Source organism: Sorex araneus, chromosome 11 (genome assembly GCF_027595985.1).
Source record: "Sorex araneus isolate mSorAra2 chromosome 11, mSorAra2.pri, whole genome shotgun sequence".
Classification (NCBI taxonomy): domain Eukaryota; kingdom Metazoa; phylum Chordata; class Mammalia; order Eulipotyphla; family Soricidae; genus Sorex; species Sorex araneus.
In genome coordinates this window covers 23,284,810-23,310,613 of record NC_073312.1, presented here as the reverse complement: position 1 = coordinate 23,310,613, position 25,804 = coordinate 23,284,810, and the positions used below count along the sequence as shown (strand labels likewise).

Genomic DNA, 25,804 nt, shown 5'->3' with positions numbered 1-25,804 from the left:
GGACACAGCCTCACTGCCACCGGGCGACACCGAGACAAGACCCTGCGGCCTGCGGCCTGGACGGGACAGGAGGTCAGGGTCAGGGGCCCTGGGGTGAAGGCTCTCTGGGTCTGGCGCTGGGGCCCGGCGTGCCTCCCTGGGGCACACTTTGGCTTCTCCCGAGTGCCCTGGATCGGGCACCTTGTCTCACCACCTGTCACCCAGGCGGGGCTCTGAGTCGGTCCAACGGGGCTGCTGAGGGCCAGCAGCTTCCCTCCGAGGCGCAGCAGAGCGCAGGGTTCCTGCTGCCAGATACACCCCCAGCTGCCTGAGTCAGAGCCGAGGGAATGGGCCCCCCGACACTGGGGTGGTGTGGACGCTGCGGCCAGCAGGTCTGTGAGACGGAGAGCCGGGAGTTAGGGCCTGGGAGCCGGGCAGTGCACACGGTGTCCTCTCAGCCGCGTCTGGGCCTTTCCTGCAGGTACTGCTGCTGGCAGTAACAGTAAGTCTCACAGTGAGAGTCACTGGTGCCCGCTCGCACAAATGGATGAGCAACGGGATGACAGTGATGGACGCTCCTGGCCCCAGTGGCCCAGCCCCAGAAGCCTCCTCCATGGGGGCTTGGACAGGTCCTTTCAGGGACATGGGGGCCCCCCCAGTGCCCACGCCAGGGGGTCTGGGGAGCCTGCACTCCCATGCCCGGCTCTTCCCCCCCGGTCGGGCTCACACTTTGCTGATGTAGGTGGCCACCTCCCTGCGGGGAGCCCGGGGGCCGCCCCCAGCCCAGCCGTTGCCCATCAGGGGCTCGTCCTGGCCCAGGCGCAGCGGCGGTTTGCACTGGTGCCAGCTGGTGAGCAGCCGGTTGACGGCGCCCTGGTCTGTGATGCCCCTCAGCTTCTCCCGCTCCTCCTCGGCCCCGTTGGGGCCGGCCCGGGGGCTGCCGCCACTGCCGGGCTGGGGGGCGCCAGCGCCCCGTGGGAGTGGCCCAGCTCCAGGTCGTGGGTCATGGCCTCGAAGAACTGCTGGATGCAGACTTGGCGAAGGCCTTGGCGTGCTCCGTGCACGTCTCGTCGAAGAGCCTGTGCTCGATGTCGATGTAGTGGGACCAGTACTTGCTCTTTTGAAGGCCGCCTGCGTGAAGCAGGGCCGCACGGAGCGCATGGCGAAGGCCAGCAGCGTGGTCAGCAGCACGAAGGACCAGCCCAGGGCCTGCGGGAGGGCACAGTCAGCGGGCCTGGCTCAGGGCCACCCCCGCCCCTGGTCTGTGCAGACATGTCACCCTGGGCTAAGGGCACTGGGTGGGCCCAAAACTTCTCTTCTGTCCAACGGGCCCGAACAGACCCACATTTTCTTCTGGGAATCTGATTTGTATGTAAAAATTTCGGGAGTTCACACGGAAGTTTGTAAATCTGCAACTGCATCTCATGGTGATTCATTACAAATAATTTAAATATAAAATTAAATAAAATTAGATTTAATAAAAAAAGAATGAAAATTTCTAGAGTTCAGATGAAGCCCACTATGTCAAGTAGAATTTGTTTTTTATGTCTTTGGATCACACCCGGTGGTGCTCAGGGCTTGCTCCTGATTCTGCACTCAGGGATCACTCCTGGCAAGCTCTGGGGATCACGTGGGGAGTTGGGGATTGAGCCTGGCTCAGATGTGAGCAAGACAAGTTCCCGGCCTGCTGTGCAGTCGTCCCCACCCCCTCAGATGGAATTTGGAAGCCAACACACTGCAATGCGTGAGGGGTCAGGCAGCCTTCCGGGCACTCTTCAGCGGGGCTGTCTGGGTCAAAGGCCAGGAGGTCAGTGAGGCTGCCCAGGGGACCATGTGGGAGAGGAAGTGCTGGCTTCTTCGGAAAGCAGAGTTTTCTCCGGAAAGCAGAGTTTGGCGTGCACCCTCAGACTGTGGGATTCACGCGGGCTGTCTGGGTGCGGATGCAGCACCACAGGAGAGAGAGGGGTGCCTGGCCGTGCCTCTCATCGTGCAAACACCCAGCTCCTGCAGCCAGGTCCGGGCCCCCCCCCCGCGCCCCCTGCACTGACACCCCCAGCTTCCTGTCCTCCCATTCCTGGGGGCTGCAAGGAATGGGGGCCCAGACCCACAGGATGCCGAGCCCGGATTTCCTCTCAAACCGCCGCCCCCCGCCCCTGCACTGATGGTGCCACCTCATCTAGTCCTTCCCTGGAGGGGCACCCAGGCCCTCAGTGCCCACCCCCCAAGCAGCGCAGCGAGGCACCAGCTGGGGGCATTTGCCAGGAAAATGTACCCAAAGAGCCCAGCCACCCATGTGCCTCCCCACCAGGCCCGGGAGAGGAAAGAATGCAAATCCCCGGCTGGAGAGTTGGTATGTGCAGTGGGCTGAGCTGCGCCCAGGACAGACAGACAGCACGCCTTGGACAGAAGCCGCCTGGCACGTGTCCCGGGGGACACAAGCCCAGGGGAGTCACCTGGCTCTCAGAAGCTGGACTCTGGGCTGGCAAGTGGTGCAGAAAAGTTACCTTGGGCCAGAGAGATAGCACAGCAGCTAGGGCGCCTGCTTTGCACATGGCCAGCCCAGGTTCTATCCCCGGCACCCCGGAACAGGGCCAGGAGTGACCCCTGAGTGCAGAGTCAGGAGTAACTTCTGAGAATTGTCAGGGGTGGCCCCAAAACAAACAATCAAACAAACAAAACTAAAAAAAAAGAAGGAAAAAGGAAGAAAGAAGACGAAAACAATGAGCTGGAGCAATAGCACAGCGGATAGGGCGTTTGCCTTGCACGCTGCGGACCTGGGTTTGATTCCCAGCATCCCATATGGTCCCCTGAGCACCACCAGGAGTGATTCCTGAGTGCAGAGCCAGGAGTAGCCCCTGTGCATCGATCGCCAGGTGTGACCCCAAGAAAAAGTAAAAAAAAAAATAAAAAAATTGAAAACAAAATTACCTTGCATGCGTGAGATCCCTAACAACACACACACACACACACACACACACACACACACACACACACACAGCCTTAGCTGGGAAAATGAGCCTCTGTGCCCCTCAGAGCTTCATCTGTGGGAAACGATGCCCGAGGAGGCCCTGCAGACGTACATAGGACAGATGTCCATGTTCTGTGGGGGTCCTATGCAATGCTCAGGACCCCGGGAGCCTTTCTCATTAGCACTTGGCCCACCTGGCCTGAACGTTGGATGCTCTGGGCCCAGGGATGCTGCTCAGCCCGGGGGTTCCCAGCCTCCCCCAGAAGTGCTTGGGGAGACCAGGTGGAGTTGAAATTCCAACTCAGGTCCCCTGCATGTGGAAGCTCACGGCCTTGACCCCGGGGCTCCCTCCCTGCACTGGGCACGGCGGGGCATCTGAGCCCTCCAGAGCCCAGGGGGACCCAGGCCCCGGCGCCTCCTCACCTGGGAGATGCAACACAAATAGCGCACGGCCACCTCACGCGCCAGCAGCCAGTCCCCGTCGTAGATCTCGGGGCAGGGCACCCGCGCCAGCAGGCGGGCGAGCTCAGGGCCGGGCAGGCCGGGGGCCAGGCTGCCGTTGCCCAGCGCGGTCACGGGCACGGTGGTGCAGAAGGCGCAGAGGAAGCACTTGCCGTCGAGCAGGGTGACGGCCACCCAGACAACGGGCGCGATGAGGGCGCGCTGGGCCATGGAGCAGAACATGTAGCGCAGCAAGGCGGGGTCCTTGGCGCGGCGGCCCGGCGGCCGCTTCCACTCCTCGGCCAGCATGGACACGTTGTTGTTGAGCACCAGGCCCAGCAGGAAGAGCACCAGCGCCGGGGCCAGCAGGATGCCCGCGCTGTAGGCCGCGTTGTAGCCGGGCAGGCAGGGGCAGTTGAAGTCGAAGGCCGAGTACATCTGGGCGCTGGCCAGGGCCAGTATGCCGCAGATGCCGTTCATGAAGGACTCCTGGTTGGACTGCAGGAACTGGAAGATCATCCGGAACTTGTCCATCGTGCTGCCCCACCGCCCGCCTCGGTGCTGGCACTGCCAGCAGCCCGCTCTGTCCCCTGGGCGCCCGCCGCATGGCGGGGACGGGCAGCTCGGGGCCTGGGCTCGAGTGTCTGTGAGACTCTGGCGGGCAGGTGCCGGGGGGGGGGGGGGTTGAACAGGGCGTGGCCCTCCCTGTCCCAGCCTCCGGCTTCTTTCCCTCCTTCTGCAGCTGCCTCCGGCCAGGAATCCCCAGACCACACCTGGTGGGGAGCAGTTCGGGGGGAGGGGGTGGCAGGGGCGGGTGTGGAAAGACAGGCTCGGCACAGGGGAAGCAGCCTGCTCTGCTGTCCGTCCCCTGGGTCTTAGAGGCTCCTGCGAGGTCACACAGTGGTGGTGTGCTGGTGGGGTGCTGGCTGGGAGGGTGGCTGGGCTGGGAGTGGTGATGGGCGTATGGGTGGGACTGATGGTAGGAGGATGGTGCTGGCAGCGGGGATGGAGGTGATGGTGGAGCTGCTGGTGGTGGTGGGATGGTGCTGATGCTGCTGGGGATGGAGCTGGAGGTGATGGGGATGGAGCTGGAGGTGATGGGATGGAGCTGGAGGTGATGGGGATGGAGCTGGAGGTGATGGGATGGAGCTGGAGGTGATGGGATGGAGCTGGATTTGATGGAATGGAGCTGGAGGTGATGGGGATGGAGCTGCAGGTGGGGATGGAGCTGGGGGTGATGGGATAGAGCTGGAGGTGGTGGGGATGGACCTGGAGGTGACGGTGATAGAGCTTGAGTTGGTGGGAATGGTCCCCTTGGCGGTAGGGTAGGTGGTGACGGGGACGGAGACGTGGAGAAGGTAATAGTGGTGGTCACGGTGGTGGCCCTGAGCACAGTAAGGATCGAGGTGGAGGCTGAGACAGACAGAGACATGACAGAGGAAAAGCCCACACTCGCGTCAGAGGACTCGCACCTGGGAGAAGCCTTGTGCCCACACAGCCCTGCTGGCTCCACTTCTCGCCTCCACACCCCAGACCAAAAGCTAACTCGGTGGGCCCGTGGGGTTCCAGGCCTGGACTATGGGCCTCCGGCGTCTCTACAGACGCAGACCAGGACCCAGGTTGGGGTGAAGGGCAGATCAAAGAGGGGAGAGCTGAAAGGGCTGCGGGGCTGGGGGTGGAGGGCCAGCATGCCTGAAGAGCAGGTCAGATCTGCCTATCTGGGCCGCCCTGGACAGGATCCCAGGCGAGATCCCAGATGAGATCCCAGATGAGATCCCGGATGAGATCACAGACGAGGTCCTGGTCGGAGCCTCCCACGTGGGGCTGTGTGGGGACTTGCAGTTGTGTTTCGGGCTCGTGCCCACCTTGGGGTCGAGTCTGTGCTGCTGAGGAATTAGTAAGGGGCTGGGTGCCCGTGTCGCGCCAGCGCCAGCCCTTGCTGGGCGTCACTGTGGACAGTGCTGTTGTCCCATGTGAGAGGGGTGACGGACTCGGGGAGAGATACACAAGGCGGGAGATGGGGAAACGGGTTTGGACCCGGCTAGGTGGGAGCAGGGCGCAGGGGCGGGGCAGGGAGCGGTTCTGCTCCTTCTCTCCTGTCCTGGTCCGGGTGGAAAGCTCGGGGCGGGGCTGGGAGGACAGTTGTCCCCCTCGGCTGCAACAGACCAAAGGCTCCGGGGTCCTAAGGCTGGTGACTGCTGGAGGACTTTGTTGGGGGCTCCCCAGGAGAGGGGGAGAAGGATCCTGCCACAGAGATGGCTGCCTTGGACTGACACGGGACTGAATCACAGGGGGCTGCTGGCACTCGGGGAGGGGGCAGTGCTCAGGAGGACGCTGGACGCAGAGACACCCACCTGGGCTAAGGGCGCCAGCACAGGCCTCAGAGACGTTTGCTGCGAATTCTAATGTCAGCATTATTTGTCAATAATAGCAACAGGGCCAGGGAGATGGTACAGGGGTTAGACACTTGCTCTGCATCTGGTTGACCCAGGTTCAATCACTGTCACCCAACATGGTCTGCTAAGCACTACCAGGGAGCACTCCTGAGCAGCTGAGAATAGCTCCTGAGTAGTGTCCCTGATCACCTCCCCCCCCCCCCACAGACACACACAAATCAATAAAGTAAAATAATACAAGTGGTTGGATTGCATTATTCTCAGGTTCCCAAGGACTTTATTACAGTTATTGAATGAAAAGGGGGAGCCCTAGAACTGTGTGTGTGTGTGTGTGTGTGTGTGTGTGTGTGTGTGTGTGTGTGTGTGTGTGGTGCTGGGGTTTGAACTCCAGGCTTCATACCAGCGAGCCCTGAGTTCTGCTTCTGAGTCTATCACACCTGCCTGTTATCCTTCATGCTGTTGTTTTCCTTCCTTCCTTCCTTCCTTCCTTCCTTCCTTCCTTCCTTCCTTCCTTCCTTCCTTCCTTCCTTCCTTCCTTCCTTCCTTCCTTCCTTCCTTCCTTCCTTCTCTCTTTCTCTCTTTCTTCCTTTCTTTCTTCCTTTCTTTCTTTCTTTCTTTCTTTCTTTCTTTCTTTCTTTCTTTCTTTCTTTCTTTCTTTCTTTCTTTCTTTCTTTCTTTCTTTCTTTCTTTCTTTCTTTCTTTCTTTCTTTCTCTCTCTCTCTCTCTTTCTTTCTTTCTTTCTTTCTTTCTTTCTTTCTTTCTTTCTTTCTTTCTTTCTTTCTTTCTTTCTTTCTTTCTTTCTTTCTTTCTTTCTTTCTTTCTTTCTTTCTTTCTTTCTTTCTTTCTTTCCTTCTGTCTTTCTTTCTTTCTTGTGGTGAGGGGGCGCACACCCAGGGATGCTCAGGGCTTACTCCTGGCTCTGCACCCAGGAATCCCTCCTGGCAGTGCCTGGGGCAACATATCTGGTGCAGGGGATCATAAGGGTGCCAGGACCAAACCCAGATCTGCCATGTGGCAGACAAGTGTCCTACTCACTCTACTATCACTCCGCTCCAACCCTTCAGGCTGTTGTAAATCTTGAATCAGTGGTAAAGAATAGCTTCAAGTGTCTCACTGACTTGGGCTTCACACTGAATAGTAGAAGAACTTTTCTTCCCCCCCCAGAATGCCCTCCGCATTGTTCTGTGGGGGATGGTCTGACGGGGGGCTGAAGATCAGGGAGTTGGGGGTTGGCCCTCTGGGGCCTGAGCAGGGCACCCATGTGCCTGGCCAGCCTCAAGAGGACCCCCGGCTCTGGCCCGAGGCTCTGCTCTGCTCCAGCCTCTATTCCAGCGCCACAGCTCTGAGTCTGCCTCCCACCTGCCTTTGCATGTGCTTTGAGGGAAACCATACCTGGTGGTGCTCTGGGGCTCTTCCCGGCTCTGTTCAGGAGCGACCCCTGGCGGTGCTTGGGGCACCACAGCTGGCGCAAGGGACCAAACGGGTCAGTTGCATGCAAGGTGACTAAGTGCCTTCACCCCTGAGCGAGCTCTCCAGAGCCCCCAAGGTTCCCTTTAGGACACTTGAGGTTCCTGGGGGTCCCCCAGGAACAGCCAGGAGTGACTCCCCACTGCCAGGGCCTTAATCAAATCATAAAAGTGAAGAGCTGCTGTTGCAGGTAAGAGTCACAAGGTCTGGTTCTGGAGATCAGGAGGATTCGGGTCCCCTTCCCCCTTCTCCAGGGGTCTTGCCTGACTCTGTCCTCTCCAGTGTCCCCGAGGCCCTGCTGCATGTGGGCAGAAAATAGGGACCCACACGGTCACCTGGGTGCTGGACCCCCAGACACCCCTCCCCCACCCCATCTCCCAGAAGTCAAGCAAGGCAGGAAAAGCAGTATGCAAAGGGGGCAAGACCTGCGGGGAAATGCCCTATTTGCCTAAGCTAGCCTGGCTGGCGGCCCACCTGCAGCAGTGGGCGCACCCCCGGATCCACATGGTGGCGGAGGTAGCGGTCATCAGAAGATGGGCTGCTGCAGGCTGTGTGAACCTTTGCCTTAGCAGGACCCGGCGGCTGCCCTCTGTTCCCTGGACACCGGCGCAGGGGGAGGGATAGAGGGGTGCCGCATAGCAATTTCCCCAATATCCCCCACACCCCCTACCACTCCAGCCTCTGCTGCAGGCACAGTGGGACAAGGGCTGAAGCCACGCCCCTCCCCTGAAGCCACGCCCCTCTCGCTGAAGCCACGCCCCCTCTCGCTGAATCCACGCCCCCTCTCGCAGCATCCCCTGCTCTTTCTCTGGTGCCCACCGTCAGGTCAGCTCACACCTCCACTCCAGCCACAGTCAGGAGCACATGCGTGCAGGAAGGGCAAATGGCAGAAAGTGGGAACAAACCCTCTTGGCCCGGGCTCTGGACGGCACCTCGGGGTTCCTGAGCCACCCATGGACTCGGCTCCCCTCCCCACGTCCCCTCTAGGCCTCCCACTTCCCCCACAAATCCATTCTCTCCTGGGGCTTCCTGCAGCCACTTCCTCATATCTGGGGGTCCCCCACTTCCTGTCTGAGCACCAGACTCTGCCCAGGATGGGGGCGCCTCTCTCTGTGTGGCTGCCCGGGTCACTGCTGTCCCTCACTCCCAGGTACAGTGACTTGGTTCCCCTCATGGACTGGGCAGTAGAGCTGGACGGAGGGATGATGGCCGAGAGACCCGGGGTTCTAGCATGTCCTTTGGGGTGTACAGAGGGTGGGATGCCTTAGCTGTCCAGGGCAGGGGGTCTGCTGTCACAGAGCTCTGTGCTCTTTCCGTGGGTGCTGGAGTGGCACCTCGGCCCCGGGGCAGGACCCTGCACTGGTGTCCGGTGGGCCTGCGCCCTCCTGTCTGACCTGGCTCCCCTCTCAGCTGTGAGGGGCAGTGAGGGCCCCCCACCCAGGCGGGCCAGCAGTCCTCTGGGAGCACAATGGGAATCTGTGCTGCCCCTCGGTGGCCTGTCCCCTCCGTGCCCGTGGTCGACTGGCCCTGCCCCCTTCGCCTCTGTCTCTCTCCACTTGCCCAAACACTGAGAATGAGCACGAGAACGGAACAGCCTGGGGGCGAGGAGTACCGAGCCAGAGCTCCTGTTCCAGCTCTTATTGTTTATTATTTGTCGGGGGTGGGGAGCACACCCAGAGCTGCTCAGGCAGACTCCTGGCTCTGTGCTCAGGGGTCTCAGGAGACCATAAGAGGGGGTGGGGAATGAACCAAGTTGGCCTCCTGCCTTAGCCGCTGTCCTGTTGCTCCAGCCCCCGACTCCAGTTCTTCCAAGACCTCAGGAAACAACTTCCTGCGGCCTCAGTTTTCTCATCTGAAAAATGGTGCTGGGGTTGGGGAGACAGCTTCGTATTCCAGCCCGGCACCACCCTGACAGCGACCCGAAGCACTGTACCACGGGTAGCCCTGAGAACCGCCACCAGGTGTGGCCCCTAAACCAAATCAAACCAAAACTGCTGGGCCGTAGAGCACCTGTACTGCATGTGCGTGAGGTCCTGAGCCCGAGCGCGGAAAAAACAAAACCCAAACAGATTTAAAATGAAACATGGACGGCCTTTCCTTTCCCCGTCAGCAGCATGGCGACCGCCATCTATAAGGCCCACTAAAGAGAGGCACGAGCTTGCAGTGACAGAATACTAGGGAGATGTTGGGATGGGGGGCATTACTGGCGCTGCTCTCCACCCAGATGTGATCGAGCGTCCCCTCTGTTGCTGAACGCCCATGATCCAGAGGCCAACTAACTACTTTCAGCACCCAGCGGCTTCTTGCAGAAATGCCTCTAGACTGTGAACTAAACTACGGCCCCATGCTGCCCCGGGAGGGGAAAGGTTTTTCTCTCTCAGCCTTTCCATTCCCCGGCGGTGGGGTGGCGACCGCCATCTTATAAAGCCCGCTAAACAGAGGTACGAGCTTGCAATGATGCGACTTCTGGCAGAAATTTCTCTGGACTTGATTACTAAAATACCAGAAATCCAAAACCTCATATGCTCATGTGCTCTTTATTCTCAGCAATGGAAAACAAACTATCAAATGATGCCTTTTGGGCAGGTCTGATTATTGGGGGGAAATTCCAAATAATAACAGTGAGTTTTCTGTTGACACATTGAATGTAATCAAAGAGAAAGTAAAGTGAAAATCATCAGCCACACAGGCGGGGTTGGGGGTGGGGTGGGAGGCATACTGGGGTTCTTGGTGGTGGAACGTGTGCACTGGTGAAGGGACGGGCGTTTCATCATTGCATGACTGAGACTTAAGCCTGAAAGCTTTTTAACTTTTCACATGGTGAGTCAATAAAAAATTAAAAAAAATAAACAAAACCTGGAGCCCATCAGAAGACAAAGCTCGAAGGCGGAGCAGCCACGGAGCTGGCGCCACCCACCCGGATGGCACCCACAGAGGCTGGCTGCCGGAGAGGCGCCCCTGAGGGTGCTCGGAGGGAGTGTCCCTCACTAGGACCCATCTCTGAGAAACCCACAGTGCTGAAACGCGTCAGGACTCAGAAGGACTCAGCCCGGCGCCCCACACACACGAGCATCATGGACGCGTGTGCCAGTGTCAATTTTACTATTATTATGAGACATGAAACACTGGCCCCGCCGACCCAGAACCCAAGGCAGATCTACTCAGACTCTTGCTCCTCGGTTTGTCCCCCATGAACACAGCACCAGGGTGTGCAGGGGGTAGGGTGGTGGGAGGCCCCACTCAGCCCCAGCCCGGGACTTGCTCTCCCAGCAGCTGCTGGGAGGAGCTGAACCCACACAGCCCAGAGGGCAGCGCCTTAGTGTACACGAGATCACGCCCAGAAACGTGACTGGGGTGTCAGCTCTTGCGGGGCAGCGGGCCGGCCTTGGCGTGCCCCCAGTAGAGAAAGTGGGGATCTCAGCTCTGGGGGGGCTAAGGGGCCCTGGGGTACCCCCCGTTAGCCAGCTCGCAGCTCCTTTCACGTGGCTTCAGGTGCTGGGGTCTCTACACTTGTGTGTGTTGGGGCCGGCGGGGGTCAGGGGCCGCGGTGGGGGGGCGCGGTGGCTGAGGCCACCCCCCCAGTGTGCCGCGGGGCCCACAAGGCCGAGGGGCGGTTTGCTGGAGCACCAGGTGCTCAGGAGGTGGTCCACTTGCTCGCGGCTGGAGACTGCGCGCAGGTGCGCCGGGCCGTCGGGGGGCTCGGGCAGGGCCGGGGGCTGGGCCGCCGGGTGGGCAGCGGGCCGGCGCAGGCCCCGCGCCCGCATCTCGCTCTGCATGCTCTGGAAGAAGTGCAGCACGCAGCGGTGCGCCAAGTCCCGCGCATGCTCGCAGCACGTCTCGTCGAAGAGCTTCTGCTCCAGGCCCACGTAGTTGCTCCAGTAGCGGTGCTGCAGGAAGAGCGTCTGGTCGAAGCAGGGCCGCAGGCAGCGCGCCAGGAAGGCCAGGGTGATGAGCAGCAGGGTGATGGCCCAGCCCATGGCCTCTGGGAGGGCAAGCGAGACAGGGCGAGTGGGCAGCACTGAGTGTCCGCGGCCTCTCCTTTAGGGATCCCGCCTGCCCTTCCGCAGATTGAAGCATCTGCCCATGCGTCATCCCTCCTGTTCGCCACCTTCGTCCACCCTCCCGTCCACCCCCATCCTCCCATTCCTTCATCTATTCAACCATCCCTCCCCGATCTGTCCATCAGACGTCCTCTCCGGTCCGCCCTCCCCCAACCATTGTCTCAACACCACCGACCCAGTCCCTGACTGTAGGAGAACATGGGGTTTGTCCTTTTAGCCTTACCACAGGGAGCTTTAGTTTAGACTCTCCCGGAGACACTCCCATTCCTTTGTTTATCTGTAAACTCTTCTCTGCACCCTCTTTCCCAAATAGTTAATCACCCTTTCCCTAATCAGATTCTGTTACCCTTGGAAGATCAGATCCTTCTAAGGACTCTGAACTTGTACTGTAAGTTAGTGTCTTTTGCATAGTTTACCTTAAAGCAACGGCCTCTCTGTATGGACACAGGAAGACAGTTAATATGATGCTTGTAACTTGGGAGTTGATTGACTCCAATAATATTTACCCCTGGGCATCTGCTTTCTCGACTCAGTTGCCCTTAGTTCCAGCACCCCTAAAGCAGGGTCCCGACGAGGGACGGAATGGACTCAGGGCAAGCTGTAAGCTACCCTGGCATCAAAATGGCCAGGCCAAAGCACCACAATACTCAACTCTAAGTTGAGAGCATGGTCATGGACAAATGCTGTCATGATCCAAAGGTAACGATGAGACTAGGACCCTGCTGGGGTTAGGAAGACTAACCTGACCTGAGGACTGTGATCTGGAATCTATAGTGAGATGCCCTAAGGAAAAACCAAACTTTATATCTCTTACTGTGCTCATGCAGAATGACATTGCTAGAAATATTAGAAGTAGATTTGCTATAACTATTTAAGCAGATTATTAGCTCACACCCTGATACACCCTTGTTTGGACCCCCACTCTTGAGCGGATCTCCCTAGATGAGATTTCCTTACATGAGGTTTTTTAATCTCCTCGAGAAATGGTTTTACCCTTCTTTGTTGATTTGTTAATATTCAACCCACCTTTGTGTCACCACCCTATGTTATTTGCTATATAAACTAAGACTGTGGGGCACTGAGGGCAGACAGAAGAAGACAACAGGAGACAGAGGAAGAAGACAGAGGAGACAGAGGAAGAAGACAGGAGAGACAGAGGAAGAAGACAGGAGAGACAGAGGAAGAAGACAGGAGAGACAGAAGAAGACAGAGGAGACAGAGGAAGAAGACAGAAGAGACAGAAGAGACAGAAGAAGACGACACAAGAGAAGACACAGAAGATGCACGGGAAGACACAGAAGCGAAGGAGACAATAGACAGATTAGAAGACAGGAGAGACAGAAAAAGGGCATAGAGGAAGATCCAGAGAGATATCTAGAACTGGGAGAGAAGCAGAGAGAGAGAACGAAATAAACTGATCGAGCAACCAGTTTGGCCTTCTTCCTTCCGTTGCCTGCCTTGACCAACAGCAACACACGGTGGTTCGAGAGCACCGAACGCGGGCAGTGAGACAGAGGCACCGAAAGAGCCTGCCAGTGCACACGCCCCTCGGCGAGCTTTAGTTTTTTACACCTGACCATCCCCCAACCCCATCCCCAACCTTGACCATCCATCATCCCATCCCCCAAGTATCATCCCACCCCCACCATCAACCATCCCTCAAACATCCTCCATCCCCCAACCATCCTCCCATCCCCAAACCATCTCCCACCCCCCCAACCATCACCCCATCCCTCAACCATCGCTCCATTACAACCATGGCCCCATCCCCCAAACATCTCCCCGTCCTTCTATTCAGACATTTTTGTTCTCTCAACCTTCACATCTCTGTTCTCTCATCCTTCCTTCCGCATCTCTACTCAGCCCTCCATCTTCCCACCATTTACCTCCCCGTCTCCCCCAACAGGAAACCAGAATGTTACCCCCAAATATTCCTGTTTGTCATAAAAGTGATGGGAAGGGGCCAGAGGAAGCTGAATGGGCTGGAACAAAGGCCTTGCGGTGGGAGCCTGGGTCGGACCCCGGCATGCCCACCAGGCACACTGGGAGTGACCCCCGCACTGAGCTGTAAAGAGCCCCTGAACACCTCCAGGTGGGGTCCCCAAACGAAAACCAGAACCCAAATCCAGGCAAAGTATTTGAAACATGGTTAGAAGCAGCAAACACTGAAACAGTTCTACCTTTCCCCCTTTCACCTCGAGTCAGGTTGTAAATTCTCCCGGAGATTCTTAGTGAAGCAGCAGCTCATGGGCCGGGAGTGACGCTCAGGGGTGCTGCCTTGCGTGCGGCTAACTTGAGCCTGATCTTTAGCACCACCTCTTGTCCCCTGAGCACCACCCAGGGTTGCTCCTGAGCACAGAGCGAGGAATGGCCCCAGCGCACTGCACGGTGTGACCCTAAACACCCACTACTCTGCAAGCAAGAGAGAAACCACCCGCTAGTTTTCTAATGCGTTTACCTCTGCGCAGTTTCTGCCTTTCAAAACCCAGAGCTGCTCTCGTTTGTCGCGTTTTTCCTCTAAAGGTGCCACTCTTTGTTGAAGACACTACAGAGGCCAGCATTTTAAGCCTTTGCTTTTAGTTTCCTTCCTAGCTTTACGTTTGTCTTGCTTGGTTTTACTCTTGTTAGTCATTTTTTATTAGCGGCTCAGCTGAAAGCCTGAGTTTTTCCTTTCCTGCACTCCTGCCCATCCATCCATCTATCTACCCACTCATCCATCCATCCCTCCATCTACCCACCCATCCAACCAACCGTCACACACCCATCCACCCACCCCACCTATATGTCCACCCAGCTTTTGGGTCCTATGTATCACCCCATCTGAGCATGCCCTGTTCTGTATTTTGATGGAGATAATGGACCCCAGTCTTTGCCCTCAGAGGTCACATTTTAGCAGGAAAAATATGGGCATGTCGAAGTGTCTTGTGGATGGATATACAAGGGACATGGGAGTTCAGAGAAAGGAACCCCTTAATCTGAACCTGGGGGCCCTGGAAACTGAGGTTCTGGCTGGGAGCTGAGGTGACAGTCACACGGGATACAGCCAGGGGAGCAGCCATCCGGCGGCAGGGTGAGGGGAACTCTGAGGAACTGAGACTGGAGCTGATGCCGTGTGGCCTTCCCTCCCTCACACGCGCCCTCCCGCCCGGAGTGATGGTCACGAGCTGGCAGCGCCCGGACCCTCCACAAGCACAGAGCTGTGTCTCTGCAGTGCCCTGGAGCATGGCCGAGGGGGTGGACACCTGCTGTCCACATGCACGGCAGAGAGCCTGCACCTCCAACCCCGCCCTGAACAAGGACCCCCAGGACTCTCCCACTCCTCACCTGCGTGTCTCCGGCGGGAAGCCCCCCAGGACATAACTGTCCCTCCTCAGCCCACCCCAGGCCCGGGAGGGCAGGCTGAATTACCTGTGACAGGCACCGCAGGTAGCGGGACACGGCCTTTCGGGCAGGGCTGTCCCTGACCAGCTCATCTTCCTTGCAGGGCACCTTGGCCAGGAAGAGCTGCACCTGGCTGGAGGTCATGTTGGCCAGGTCCAGAAACTTCTCAGGGTCCACAGAGCAGCTGAAGGCACACACCAGGCACTTGCCGTCCAGAAGGGCCAGCAGGATCCAGACGAGCGGGGCAGCCAGCGCTCTCTGCAGCACGGAGGAGCACATGTACCTGGCCGGAGAGCAGTGGGGAGCTGACGCCAACGAGACCCCGGCCCCAGGCCCGAGCACCCACAGGAGTGACCCTGGAGCACCGAGCTAGGAGCAGAACTGCCCAAACACCAAACCAAAGTCAGGAGACCCCAGCAGCGAGGAGATCTGCAGTGCCGGGTGGGCTGCAGGGCTGGGGGAGGGGGCGGCAGGGCTGGGTGTGTCCTGGAGGGCAGGAGGTTCCACACTTGGGGGGTGCCAGGGATGGATGCAGGGCCCGGAACAATCATGGAACAGGGAGGGAGGGCGCTTTCCTTGCATGTTCTGATCCAGGTTCAGTCCCCGGCACCCCGTATGGTTCCCTGAGGCCTGCCAGGAGTGACTTCTGAGAACAGAGCCAGGAGCAAGCCCTGAGCACTAACGGGGTCCCGCCCGACAAACAAGCAGGTAGGGCGCTTGCTTACCATGACGCACACCCTGGTTTGATCCCCGCACCCCATATGACCTCCTGAGATCCAGCGGGGGTGATCCCCAATCTCAGTCAGGAGTCAGCCCTGAACACTGCTGGGTGGGCACCCCCATAAGAAGAGGGCTGCAGCATCCTCTGCAGAGTGCGGGGGGACCTCGGAGACTTAGGGGGTGCCCTGGCCGTGTTTGTGAGGGTGAGTAGGTGGGGGAGCCCCTACTAAAGCTACAGGGCGGTGGTGTTGGGGGTTTGGGAGCCCGTGCAGTTGGTGGGGGGTGCGGACTAGGGCCCTGGGACTTGGGTGTGGGGGTCGCACCTGATCATGCCGGGGTCCTTCCGGCGCGCCCCGCGGGCCGGCGCCACTCCTCCACCATGAGCACCGACTGCCGGTTGGCGAGGAGGCCACAGAGGAAGAGCGCCAGGGGCGGTGCCAGCAGCAGGCCCAGGCCGTAGGCCGCGTTGTAGCGTGCCAGGCAGGGGCAGTGGACGTCCAGGGAGGCGTAGAGCTTGGCGGTGCCGGCGGCCAGCAGCAGGCAGACGCCGTTCATCAGCGACTCCGAGCTGGCGTGGAAGTGCTGGAAGAGCAGGCGGAGCTTGTCCATGGCCGCGGGAGTCTGGGCCCACAGGGGCCTTGCGGGTCTTCCAAGCAAGGGCCCGAGGTGCAGGGGGAGCCCCCGCCCCCAGCCCGGGTGCCCAGGCGGCCAAGGCGGGTCTCCCACCCAGGCTGCCCAAGGCGGCTCCTCTCTGGCCCTGAGTGAGGTGAGGCTCCACCACCACCAAAGCCCCTCCAGGCAAATGGGCCCTGCCCTGTCCTGGAGGGGGCCGGGGGGGGTGGCAGAACAGGCAAATTCAGGGTGTGGGAAGGCCCAGGTGCTCACGGAGTGGACTTCCGCTCTCTAGCCTCGGTCAGCACCATCTGGCTCTGCTGAGTCTCTATTTCAGCATCTGTCAAGCTGGAGGAGGCAGGAGGGGCTCCTGGATTAGAGGGTCTGGGAGAGACGCCAGACCCCGTGTCAGCACTGGCAGCGAAAGGCAGGGGCCAGTCCCGGGGACCAGCGCAGACGAAGACATGGAGGGGAGGCAGTGTAGCAGGGGGCCAGACACTCGGTGTCCTGGGCCATGGGGTGGGGTGTATGTATGTGCGTGCGTGTGTGGGGGTATATGTGCACGTGTGTGTGTGTGTGTGTGTGTGTGTGTGTGTGTGTTTGAGTGTGTGTGGAAGGAGTTAGCGTTCTCAGTGGCTGCCTGCAATTCTCACCCTGAGCACCACCAGGTGGGTCCCAGGAGAAACAGGCGGACAGGCTCTCAGACCCCACCCCTCCCTCTCTGGGGAAAGCGGCAGGCACCTGGGTTTTACTGCTCTTCTGTATGTTCCCCAATTCTGAGGTACTCTGCGTGTGTGTTTGTGTGTGTGTGTGTGTGTGTGTGTGTGTGTGTGTGTGTGTGTGTGTGCGTGGCACAGGGAAGGGAGAGGCCCGTGTGAGGGGACATGGAGAGGGAGCTAAAGAGAGCTGGGACACTTCCAGGGCCTGAAGGCTGATGGGCCCAGGGGACTCGGGCCTCGGGCGAAACCCTCCCAGCCCAGATCCCCTGTCCTGAGTTCCTCAGAGGGGTGGGCCGCGAGAGGCGGGGTGCGGCCATGCAGAGAGGAGGGGAGAGGAGGGGCTTTGCTCTCTTGAGCACCACCTCCTCTGGGGTGGGGGCCCCAGAGGACTGAGGCCCGCGTCAGAAGGAGTTGGGCTGGCTGACACTGAGGGTTGTTTTCCTTCTGCCTAGATGCCCAGTCGGGGTGATCTGCCCGCAGAGCCAGGAGACCTCCGAGGCCCCCCGTGGGGCCAGAGGCGTTAGGAGTGTGAGGGAGATGCCGACTGAGGGGGTGTCCAGCTCTGAGGCCCATCTGAGTGTGTGCGGGCCATGCTGGGGACTGACTGCCTCAGTGGCCTTGTAGCAACAAGGCTGCCCTGCGCCCCTGTGCTGTGCTGAGGGTGTTGCTCGCGTGAAATGCAGTGCTCTGAGTACACCCCGTGAGACTGAGTTTGGGGGGTCCTCTCTGTCCCCGGAGTGAGTTTGTGAAGGGGAGTATGACCCTTCTTTGGAGGGTCTGGCCAATGAGGGCGGGAGCAGGGGGCAGGGCTGGGTTGGGAGAGAGGACCCTGACCTTGTCACAGGTCCTGTCTCAGGTGCAGTGTAGAAAAGTGGTTCCAGTCACGCAAACAGACACAGAAAGGAACATCTCAGAGGTGGAAGAGGGGTTTATTCTCCTCTCTTAACTTTTTTTTTTTTTACTTTCGTCCCATCCCCTTTCCTCCTCTCCTCTCCTCTCCTCTCCTCTCCTCTCCTCTCCTCTCCTCTCCTCTCCTCTCCTCTCCTCTCCTCTCCTCTCCTCTCCTCTCCTCTCCTCTCCTCTCCTCTCCTCTCCTCTCCTCTCCTCTCCTCTCCTCTCCTCTCCTCTCCTCTCCTCTCCTCTCCTCTCCTCTCCTCTCCTCTCCTCTCCTCTCCTCTCCTCTCCTCTCCTCTCCTCTCCTCTCCTCCTTTCTTTTCGAGCCACGCAGGCAATGCTCAGGGATTACTCCTGACTCTGCACTCAGGAATTACTCCTGGTGGTGCTCGGGGACCCTATGGGATGCTGGTCACAAGCGCCCTACCCTCTGCACGGTCTCTCTAGCCCCATTCTCTCAAGGTTTTCTTGACAGTGAAGTCGCTCGTCGCTCAGGGCAGCTAGAAAGATCTCTCTCCTACCTAGGAAGCTCTTTGATATTTCGAAAGAGCAAAAGACTGGTATTGATGTTAGGGCCTTTGACTAATTGCCAGGCCGCCCGCCACCCCTTCCTAGTTTGCCTGGGTAGTGGCGGAGTCGCATAGAGTGCTCACGCCCCCAAGTGGTGATTTTTGAGAAAGCAGGAAAGGAAGAGGAGAAGGCTGGCAGGACAGCGCCACTCAACCTGCTGAGAGAGAACTGTCCACAGGCTCCCTCCCTGGGAGAGCACCCACCCTCCCTGCCAGGCGCCTGTGGGTGAAGGGTGGAACAAACAGGAGCCTCTGGCACTCCTCTGGGGAGAGGGGGACGGGAGCCAGCCATCACTGCCAGCAGGAACGGAGAAACGCCTGGTGTGGAGCTGATGGGGCCCTACTTGCTGGAGAGGCGCTGGCCGACCCTACTGGCCTTGTCTTGTGGCCACGAGGACGTTTCCAGTTGTATGTAGACACACTAATCACACGCTTGGGGTCTCTGGGCTTGATGGATCCGTAGAAAGACTCTCCACAAGTAAAGGTCACTCAGAACATCTATGAGAGGGCCCAGAGATAGCCAGGGGTCAAGGTGCTGGCTCTGTGCAGTGATTCCCCAGCTTGGAGCCAGGAGTAGCCCCTGAGCAACACTGGGTGTGGGCCCTCCCCCTTACCCCCATCCTATGAGAGAAAGAGGCGGCTAGGGAATGTCTCTTTGATTTGGAATCCATTCTGTTTCCCTTACTGGAATTTGTCCCGTACTCCCTGGCTAGAGACTCTCTTGCCTGTGCTCCTGGCTGTCTTCCCCGGGTCCCCTCAGAGGGAGTGGGCTCCAGCTTCCCTCCCCGACCCTTGCAGTGCTCCCACGACCGAAGACCTCCAGAGCCTAACCACAGCCATGCTCAGGGCCCCTCTCCACACATTTGGATGAACCTCATGCATGAAGGTACCAGCAGAGGAACCCAGGTGTGTGGGACCCGGGGCTAGACCTCCAAGCCTGCTCAGATTGGGACGGGGCCTCTTCTGCCCAGATTTCCCATTTTCCAGTAGCTTGGCAGTCACACCCAAGGAGTGCCCCCGGTGCAGTGTAATCCCACCATCGGACCGCAGACTTAAAACCAAGCTCCTGGAAGCATGCGGCCTCGAATCTTATAACCTAGTTCTCCCTCTGGGAGAACCTCGCTAGCTACTGAGAGTTTCCTGCCCACATGGGAGAGCCTTGCACACTCCCCATGTTGTATTCATATGCCAAATCCAGTAACAATGCTGGGTCTCATTCCCCTGACCCTGAAAGAGCCTCCAATGCGGCATCAGGATCTTTGGGAAGGACGAGTAAAGAGAAGCCTCTAAAATCTCAGGGCTAGGACGAAAGCAGACATTACTGAGACTGCTCGAGGAATTTGACGATCAACGGGATGATGACGATGATGATGATGATGATGATGATGATGATGATGATGATGATGATGATGATGGTGATGATGATGACTCCCTGGCTAGTTCACGGGGCCCTGGGTCAAAGCCCTAGGCACTCCGCAGGCAGGGGGTCAGCTGGCTTTGGAAGCCATCAGAATACTCAGGGAGGGGGTGTTGAAAGGCTCCTCCCCACCCCGGGGTCACGGCATCTCCAGGGTTTGGACTCAGACCTTCAGGGGACTGGAACTCGGTGCTTACTTATTGGCCCTGGAGAGTGGCTTGGTTTCCCTAAGTCTTTGTAAAAATGGGTTATGAGAGTCAGAGAGATAGTCCAGGGGGGAGGATGCTTGTCTCACACACACTCGACCTGAGTTTGACTCCCGGCACTGCTTATGGTCCACCAGGAATGATCCCTGGACACAAAGGCAGGAGTAACCCCTGATAACCGCCAGGTGTGGCCTCGAACTGCAGAACAAGCCAGTCAGGGCTCTCGAGGCAAGCGCCTCCTCCTGCCCTGCCATGGGTCCCGCCGAGGGCGTCTTTAATGCTGACATAGTAGGAGTGGCCACAGGAGGGCCTGGTGCCCAGAGCCTGGAGGCCAACAGTGCCCGCCCTTCCCCACAGGGACATCTTCGAGCGGGTCATTCACCTGAGCCTGGCCCCCAAGCGCATGAAATTCTTCTTCAAGCGCTACCTGGACTACGAGAAGCAGCAGGGCACCGAGACGGCCGTGCAGGCCGTGAAGGCCAAGGCGCTGGAGTACGTGGAGGCCCGGAGCGCCGTGCCAGAGGACTGAGCCGGGGGCCGGCGGACTTAAGGGGGCTTCCTGGAGGCACCCTGGGGAGACCCCGGCGGGTCAGAATGAATTCTGTCTTTTTTGTACACACGTCAGTTCGCTGTTGTTCCCTCTCCGAGGCCGCCCCGTGCTCCCGGAGCAGCTGCCTGTGTCCCGGGCGGAGGCGCAGGTTGGGGCCTGAACCCCGACTGGGATCTGAGTCGTGCCAGGGACCATCCCTGGCGGTGCCTCAGCCCAGCGTGGTCCTGGGCCCTTGTGTCGGGGCCATAAGGTGGGGCCAGGACGGGCATCCTGAAGGGGACATGGGGAGCGGCCCCCGGGAGCAGGGCCTAGGTGTGGTTGTTTCACAACAGCTGGACACGTCTCCCCTGGGGACCCTCCCCGAAGAGCAGCCTGGGGCCAGTCTCCCTGCTGGGGGCTGCAGGGCGTGGGCCCGTGGTATAGCCCCAGTTTTGTCTTTGGGCAGGGCTGCCAACTCTGCAGGAGGGGACAGGAGAGGGGACAAGGCCTCTGCCACGCCCACACCTCCCCCGCAATCCTCTAGGGTCCCGCCCACTGGGGTTCCCTGCGGGTTCCCTGCTCAGGCTGGGTCAGTCACAGCTGAGGCCAGCCAGCAGCCCGGGGCTTCAGGAATCAAACATTCCATTCCCTGGTACCAGGTCCAAGCTTTCGGAAACACTCGCTCTGGGAGTGACCAGGGACTTCCTGGTGGTGGAGGAGGCCACACCCTGGGCCTCTGGCCTCACTCTACCCCGAGACGCAGTGCAGGGGGTGGTGGGGCCTCAGGGGGCCAGCAGGGCCACCTCCATGTCGGGGGCCGTGCCTTTCCCACTCAGACCCTGGGCCCACTTGTGCAGGCGGCTGTGGAGGGGGAGGCCCAGGTTCTCCCGGTACAGGTAGAAGCCGGTGATGGCGTTCCACTGTGGCCGCGGCTGTGTGCCCTGGACGGGGAACTTGGCCACCAGCTCTTCATCCTCCTTGTTGAGCGCCACGAAGCCGAAGAAGCGCTGCACGTTGCTGGCCGCCAGCACGCGTGAGTGCGCCTCGGCCGTGTGCTGGAAGAGCTGGTCCTCGTTGGCGCGGTAGCGGGCCCAGTAGGCCTCCTGGCGGTAGCTGAGCGGCGAGCAGCAGTGCTTGAGGCACTTGGTCAGGAACACCAGGATGGCCACCGAGCCGATGAGCAGCCACCCGAAGAGCTGGTCAGAGAAAGGGCGGCTGAGGAGGGCTGCAGCGGCCAGGGTGGGGCTGACCCTCCGCACCCCAGCCGGCTGGCCCGGACTCCCCGGCTGAAGGAGAAGCTGGCATGCCCAGCGCCACTCGGTCCCTCTGCCCTCTCTCCCGGGCACAGGCGCTTGCTTCGACTCTGCAGATTCCTGCTGCCTCCCCACGGCTTCCTGCATCTCAGCCACCAAGTCTGGCTCAGACTGCCAGGCTCGGTCCCGTGCCACCTCCCGAGACCCTCTGGGCGCTCCCCCATGCCTGCGTCCTCCTCACCCTCACGACCCTGTTGGAAAATCGCCTCAGTTTGTCTCAAAGGCTCCCTGGGGCGGGTGTCCCTCCATTCGGCCCTGTGCAGATCTGAGTATTTGACCAGGGTCTGAGGGATGTGGTGCTGCCTGAACCCTGTGGAGCTGGGGGTGGCCAGGCTTCCCGGTGACGCCTGGACCCCACCCAGCGATGCTCGAAGTGCCTCCAGTGCTCTTCCTGGCAGTGCTCAGGGGAGACTGTGGGCGGGCATGAGAGGCTGGAGAGCTGCTCCAAAGCTGCAGCATCACCGGCCCTACTGGAGCCCAGGGCCCGGGAAAGGGCCCCTTTGTGGTGCAGACACAGGCCCCGTGAGACAAGGCTGGCACAGGTGGTGGCCCAGGAGAGAGGTGCCAGCAGGAACTAGTCCTGTGATGAGCTGCAAGAAGACTCCCCCAACCTCTGCCCTTGACAAAACCCTAACCACAGACTAATTTGTTCTGTTTTCTTTTTTGCTTTTTGGGTCACACCCTTGGTGCTCTGGGGACCATAGGGGATGCCCAATTCAGGTCAGCCGTGTGCAAGGCCAGCACCCTCACCGCTGTACTAACGCTGTGGCCCCCACTACAGACTCTTATCTGCATGGAAAACCTCAAGCCGGGGCAGTTTGGGGCACTTTGTGAGCCAACGGGGAGACTCCCCGACTGGGCAGCCGCATCCCAGCCTGAGCTGAGTGTGTAAATCCGCTTTTACCTTGGGGCATCCCCCACTCTCTCCCCTCTGCTCCTGTTCCCTTTGAAACCCTGGCTTTTTCCCTCCCTCTTCTTCTCTCTCCCTTCCCTAACTAAAACTATTGGAGTTAAGTTTTAAGCATTCATGGGGTCTGCTGGGTTTCACCAAAACTCAATACATCAAAATTCTTATCTGGAGGGGCTGGGAAAGACTTGGCAATAGAGCACTTTCCTTGCATGTGTGAGTCTGGGTTCCACCCCCAGCACTGCAAAAATGAACAAAACTCTCTTATTTGAAATGGGAAAATGATTCTTTTTTTTTTTTCTTTTTGGCATCACACCTGGTGATACAAAGGTGTCACTCTAGACTATGCGCTCATGAATTAACCTGGTGGTGCTCCGGGGACCATACAGGATGCTGGGAATCAAACCCTGGTCGGCTGCATGCAAGGCAAACGCCCTACCCGCTGTGCTATCTCTCCAGCCCCGATTCTGTTTGCTTTTTTTTTGGGGGGGGGTCACATCCGGCGATGCACAGGGGTTACTCCTGACTCATGCACTCAGGAATTATTCCTGACATGGCTCGGGGACCATATGGGATGCTGGGATTCGAACCCCCTTCGGCTGTGTGCAAGGCAAACGCCCTATCTCTGTGCTATTGCTCCAGCCCCAAGAAAATGATTCTTACCACACTAAGAATCTTGTTTAATGGTTGCCACTGATTACGGGAACCCAGGAACTGGATGGGCACTGAGCCGCCCGCCACCTCCCAGGGAAGGGATGAGCATCCCTCAGCACAGCCTTACCTGAGACTCAAACTTGAGCCTGCGGCTCACCTCCTCCCGGAACCCAGACAGGATGTCAGGGCTCTCCCCGCAAGGGAACCTGGCCAGGATCTGCGTGGTGTGGGAGAGAGGGAAGCTCTCGTTCTCAGCCGTGAGCGAGGACGGGTCCACAAACTCGCTGAATGCGCAGACGTAGGCGTCCCCGCGCAGCAGGGAGATGAAAGACCAGGTGAGGGGGGCCACGGCTGCGCGGCCCACGATGGAATATAGGATGCCTGGGCATTTCTTGGTCCTGAAGCACCTGCACCCATCCACCAAGTTCCTGGTTTGGTTGTTGAGGATGATGCTGATGAAGAAGAGCAACAAGGCGGGCCCCAAGGTGGCCATTAACCCATACCGGAAGTTCCGAACTGGTGAGCACGGGCACTGGAAGGCCAACAAGGAGAAGAGCTCCTGGCCCCCCGTGGTGCCCAGAGCCACCAACACATTTAATCCAAATCCTTGCTCCTGAAAATGCGCGACAGGAAGTGGGCGATGGGGTTAGCCATGGTGTCGGAGAGGTGCTGCACTAGGAGGAAGTGCGGCCTGGCAGGCACCTTGCAGCAGGGCCGGGCTGGTCACTCCGGTGGCAGCTGGGCACCTCCTGTAGGACAGCAGGAGACAGAAGAATGTTGCTCTTAACCCAATCCCCAGGGGAAGCCCCTGGGGTCAGGCTGACAAGGGGCAGTGATGGTGGCCCGCATCCTACTCAGCCATCATCATCATCCTCGGGACCCCTCGGTGGGCTGTCAGCCCTAAGACTCGAGGACAAGGGGCAGTGGCCCCAGGGTGGCCTCTCAGGGGCAGAGCTGTGGGCCCTCCTCCTCGGATGCTCAGACCTCCTGGCTTTTTCCACCTTCTTCCTGGGGGCTGAGGAGGGCCCCGTGGCCTGCCAGCAGCGACAGGACGCTCACTTCCCTTCGGACTGCGGGTTGGGTCCGGGCAGTGGTCTGTTGAGCCAGTGTCCTGATGTGGGAGGGGACCTGTGCCCCCGATGGGGGGAGGTGACCCTGTGCTGTGGAGTGGCGCTGGGGAGAGTCCTGGGCACCATTGCCCTCCTGGGGGCCTCAGGTGGCTCCGGGCTCCCGCCCACTCGGGCATCTCCTCTGGGCCCCTGTCCTCTGAGGGAGGCGGGAAGGCCAGGGAGGGAGTGCGGAGGCCTGGCCATGGCCCCCGCATCTCTCTCCTGCCGGGGCTCCAGATGATTGTCAGTGTGGGCGGAAGGGGTCATGCTCCCCATTGTGAAGAGCAGGAAATGCTCCCAGGAAGTTCTGGAGCCTGTGGTGGGGGATGTGGCCCAGGGCAGAGCTCAGGCCTCTTCCCTGTGAAGACCTGGGTTCAGCACCCTCCCCTGCAAACTGCAAACATGGAGGTGCTGGGCAGGAACTTTGGAGCAGCATCTCAGGAGCCTTGCGTGGAGGGGTGAAGTGAATTTTCCATCTCGCCAGTCTCTGCTGACCTTATTCTTTGTGCACCCGTAGGCCCTAAGGAACCTTCTCTCCTCCAATTTCTCTTCCCAACTCTGCAGCCCTGAGCACTGGACCCTGAGCACAGGCCCCCCAGCCTGCCAGTGACAGGAAGTCTGGGCCCCAGGACACAGGGTTCTATGAGGTTCAATTCCCACACAGCTGAGCCGGGCCCAGGGTGTGGCCTGTCTCCCCATCATTCTCTCCATCTCTGTGAGTTAAAGCCACAGTCCTCAGGCAGGGGCTGGGTTGGCGTGAGGGTTGCGGGCAGCAGACAGGTGGGGCATCTGCCCAGTATCACCCCAGGGCCCCCCCCTCTACATGTGCCCCTTCTGCTAGCTGTCAAGACTTCCAGGCCAAGGTTGCTGGGTACCAGGAGCTAGGGGTCAGGGCGAGCGGGGGAGAGGAGAGGAGAGGCGAGGGGAGAGATCTGACCCCAACCGGAAGGGATCCTGGCTCGTTCCTGCTCCCCAGTAAGGGAGTTTGTGGGGACGCGGGAACAGGCGCTCAGTCCTCTCTCTGCCTCTGCCCTTCTTGGCTTTAAGGTTCCCGTGAGCGCAGACTCTGGGTGCAAAGTGCCCAAATAGGGCTCCAGAGTCCTGGCCATGGTGGGGGTGACCAGGCCGCCTTCTGAGACTACAGCAGGGCCAGGGAGGGGCATCCCCAGACTCTGCCAACAACGACCGGAGGGATCGGAGACTGGGAGACGGGAGTGGGGACCAGCCCCAATCTGCCCGTGGGAAACTCACACCCAGGGCTGGCGCCTTGCTTACCCAGAGCAGCTGCGGGGCTCAGGCGAGCGGCTTTGTCCTCTCTGGGCTCCTGGACAAGAGGCTCGCTGGGCTGGGGGCTGCAGGCGCTGCCTTCCTGCTTTGCTTCTGTGCTGGAGCCTGATCACTTCAGAAAGTTTCAGTCCGGAAAGAGGATGTCAGCCCCCGCAGTGGGAATCTGCAGGTCAAG

At 59.5% G+C, this 25,804-nt stretch overlaps 3 pseudogenes; all 3 read right to left on the bottom strand.

Moving 5' to 3' along the window:
• Positions 1 to 702: 702 nt before the first annotated feature.
• On the bottom strand, positions 703 to 3,922 carry LOC129399420 (calcium homeostasis modulator protein 1-like; annotated as a pseudogene).
• A 6,817-nt stretch (positions 3,923 to 10,739) lies between these two features.
• LOC129399372 (calcium homeostasis modulator protein 3-like) lies at positions 10,740 to 16,022 on the bottom strand (annotated as a pseudogene).
• A 5,119-nt stretch (positions 16,023 to 21,141) lies between these two features.
• Positions 21,142 to 23,887, bottom strand: LOC129399371 (calcium homeostasis modulator protein 2-like; annotated as a pseudogene).
• Between the last annotated feature and the right edge of the window lie 1,917 nt (positions 23,888 to 25,804).